Genomic DNA, 4,115 nt, shown 5'->3' on the forward strand with positions numbered 1-4,115 from the left:
ATAAATTTTAGAAAAATATGTAAGAAAGGGACAGAGAGGGAATGGAGGGGGGACACATGCTTGTATCATCCAACAAGGGCGGTGTGAAATAGTGAGAATTCTTTGAGGGGGCTTCCAAGAGTTGCTGGAACAATTCTGGCATCTTAACGAATATGTCTTTAACTTCCAGGGGCAGGTCGGGGGAGGGCTACCAGGGCGGCCGGCAGTGTCACAGTCAGTCGTGCACACTCAGGTTTCGCTGCCTGTCCCTGATTGCAGCCCCTTCAAGTGTCCTCATCTCGTCTCCCACCTCCCACGCTGCCTGCGTCCACTCCTCCTCCCTGCCATCTCCTCGGAACTTATGCTCTTCATTATCTGATTATTCTAGGAGGCCCTCGTGGCGTCGTGGTTACTCAGTGGGCTGCAAACCGCAAGGTCAGCAGTTTGAAACCACCAGCCGCTCAGCAGAAGATAGACAGGGTTTACTGTTCCTGTCAGAGGTGACGGTCTTGCAAACCCACGCAGACAGTTCTACCCTGTCCTGTGTAAGGTGACCAGACGTCCTGCTTTTGAACAATTTGTCCTGCGTCCCACAGTGTTTTAAAGTCCCAATTTTTTGAAAGAATGCACAACAAGCTAGGGTGTACGGCTTTTGGCTGCCATGTGGCTATTTGGCCAGGATATGAGTTTTATCGATGGTGTCCCGCTTTACCAATGTTAAAATCTGGTCACCTTACGTAAGGTTGCTCACGATGAGGTGGCCTCGGCCATGAGTTGGTTTTTGTTTTGGGGGAAGGATGAAGTAGTGGCTGGGAGAGTGTCGGGGAACAAACTGGGCCCCTCTGTTCCAGTGGGAGAGACATCCGAGTGTAGGTAGCACATGACGGTGGACAGAAGAGGAGGAGGGACCCTGTCAGTAAGCCACAGGGATGTGATCACGGTCCATGGCCTTACCACACGGATTCCGCCTGCAAGCTAAGCTCACACTTGGAGAAGCTGGATGGCGTGCAGAAGTGCGGAGGCTCATTCACGACTTGCGATCTGCAGACGGCACAGCGCTGCGTGCTGAAACTGGAGAGAACTTGAAGGTCGAAGGCTGGGGAAGGCCAAAGACAACCACCTTCAGTGTGGATGGCAGCGCCTCGCTGAGGACATAAACTCCCCCACAACCGGACCGGTCAGCACTGTCGTGAAAACCTACTTGGGACCCCCTCCTGCCTTCCTTTGTGAAGTCAACCTTCATCATTTGGATTAATAATAATAATTATAACAATAAATGCCCCTCCCCCCTTTACAAGCCTCCTCTGAACATCCTGTCGACTTTGGAACGCTCAGTCCTCTTGTAAATGAAACCCTTCGCTCACTGCCATCAATAGAAAGACGAGGCTGTTGGCACCCACAGTGAGTTAGTTATCAAGTCCCAGCAACCCACAGGGGCAGCTCTACCCTGTCCCACAGGGTCTCCGTGGGTTGGAGTGGACTCGATGGCAGGGAGAAGTGTTGTTGCCCACAAGACTGGGCATGGGAGTCATCAGCTCATCATGGCAATATGCACGCACAGACCATATACAGAATAAGTTCCCTCTCACCTGTTAATGACTAGCCGATAGTGAATGCGGGCAACTCTGGTGGAGTGGTGGATTATGCTTTGGGCTACTAGGCCATGAGGTCTGTGGTTCAAACCCACCCTTTGCTTCATAAGTGGAAGATGAGGCTGTCTGCACCCATCATGATTTACAGCCTTGGAAATCCCGGGGAGCAGTTCTACTCTGTCCTAGAGGGTCGCCGGCAGGCAGACTCGACTTGATTGCAGTCCTTTCTTACTGTGCTGTACAAGTTCAAAGTGAGAATAAAGGTTTTGTGTCATTCATTCTCCATCCTGCGAATAAACCTCTTATTCACACTGGAGTTCAAAATATTCTTAATATTCAATATTTTCTTCGATATCCTTAACTTAGTAAAGGGAATATGCTTACTGCCATAATTTTTTTTGCTACCACCTTTTAAGATTTAAAGAGACATTGTTCACTTTATTTCATGATGAGCGGCACCGTGGCTCCAGCCGTGAGCTCACAGGTTGACGGTGCAGGACTGGGCAGTGTTTGTTCTGTTGTACCTTTGGTCACGAGGGGGCAGGACTGACCTGAAGGCAGCACACAAAGATGGCAGGGTTTGAAGTCATGGTGGTAATGTATTGTATCTCACGGTGTCTGTGGTCCAGGACTGAGGGAGGGCATGGCTAGCCGGTTCTCAATTGGGGTTCTCTCAGGAGCCCGCACCCCATGTGTCAGCAGAGGCTGCCTTGGCTCAGCTGGATAGCGCTCACACCCTTGGCTGGCTCTTGGCTTGTGGCCTCAGTTCCTCTGAGTCTTTCCAAGGAGCTGCTTGGGTGGGGGTGATCCAAGAGGCCGTGGTCGACACTATAATGCTGTGTGTGTGTGTGTGTGTGAGAGAGAGAGAGAGAGTGTGTGTGTGTGTACACATGTGTACTAGCATCAGATAATCACCCACAGCCATTCCCAGCACCAGCTGACCAGTGAGTCCAGGCCAGCCCTGATTCAATACAGGGCTAGGAATGCTAGAGTCATGGTTTATTGACTCCTGCAGAAATGATCCCTCACCCGACCCTTCCCAATCTGCTGCACTCAACAGTGTGGGGTGGCCATGTCTGACCTCTGGCTGCCCTATTGCCAAGAGTCAGGTGGGCAGATGACACCAACCATGCCCCACTGTACTCCGCTTCTGTGCTGGGCTTGATAATTCATTTCAACGGGCACAGAGAACGCATAGACAATGCTCACAACTAAGGTTTTTCATTAGGGGAGTTAGGAAAACCTAGTGGTATCGTGGTTACACGGTGGCCTGCTAAGCTAACTGCGAGGTTAGCAGTTCAAAACTGCCAGTGGCTCTCTGGGGCAAAGAGGAGGCTCTCTACACCCGTAGATAATTGCAGTCTCAGAAACCCACAGGGGCAGCTCTGCCCTGTCCTATAGGGTTGCCATGAGTCAGAATCTACTCGATGCCAGTGAGTATGGGTTTTGGTTTTTGAATTTGGGGAGTTACAAGTCAGGATGAGGAAACAGGATACAGTTCTTGGTCCACAGTAATGTCTCACCTCAGCCAGCAGCCAAATCTCTCTCTGGACCTAGTCTCTCAGCTGCATGGTCCCTTGGTCTCTGTCGCCATGGACCAGGAAGCCCACATGTCCCTCTGTCCCACATCCAGTGTGGCTCCTCTTGTTCAGTCCCAGACTTTCCACGCCACTGTCTCTGCTGCCTCTGCTCTTGGCCTTGGCCACCTCAGAGATCTGGAACATTCTTCCAATGGTCCTGGGATTTCTCTCTCTGCTGCTGCTTCAAAGATACCTCATCCTTATCGCCGGGGGTTGGTAATAAACACTGACCACTCCCCTCTGTTAGAGTTCCACACGCCCTGTTTGCATAGGCCACCAATCAGCTGTTGGGAGTAGGATACCTTGCTCTACAAAACCAAACTCCTGCCATTGAGTGGATTCTGACTCGCAGTGACCCTATAGGATGGGGAAGAACTGCCCCAGTGGGAGTCAGAGATGGTAGCTCTTTATGGGAGCAGACTGCCTTGTCTTTCTCCACGGAGCGGCTGGGTGGTATTGAGCTGCTGACCTTTTGGATCGCAGCCCCATGCATCACCCGTACACTACCCTGGCTCCTAGAGACCTGGCCAGAAGAGTCAGACTAGGGAATCCACATCACCACCTCTACCAAGCTTCTCTTCTTGACGCAGTCGCTCCAGGAAGCCGTGGTTTGGTATCTGTTGTCCTGCTGGTGCGGTGGGTAAAGGCTCAGCTGCCGACCAAAAGGTTGGCGGTTCAAAGCCACCTGGCGGCTCCGCAGGACAAGAGGCTGGCGACCTGCTCCAAACACAAAAACAAAGCCCCTGCTGAGAAGTCGACCTTGACTCAGAGTGACCCACGCACCAGCTCAAGGGGTCCCTGACTGCCCATCTTTGCAGGAGCAGACCACTTCCTCTTGCTCCCACAGAACGGCAGGGGTTTTAAACTACTGGAGCTGTGGGTTTTGCAGCCCAGCACCTGAGCCCCCGCACCACCAGCACTTTGTGATGACCCGGAAAGCCCTGGGGGGCAGCTCTCCTCCGTC

This window comes from Tenrec ecaudatus, chromosome 11 (assembly GCF_050624435.1).
Source record: "Tenrec ecaudatus isolate mTenEca1 chromosome 11, mTenEca1.hap1, whole genome shotgun sequence".
NCBI classification, from domain to species: domain Eukaryota; kingdom Metazoa; phylum Chordata; class Mammalia; order Afrosoricida; family Tenrecidae; genus Tenrec; species Tenrec ecaudatus.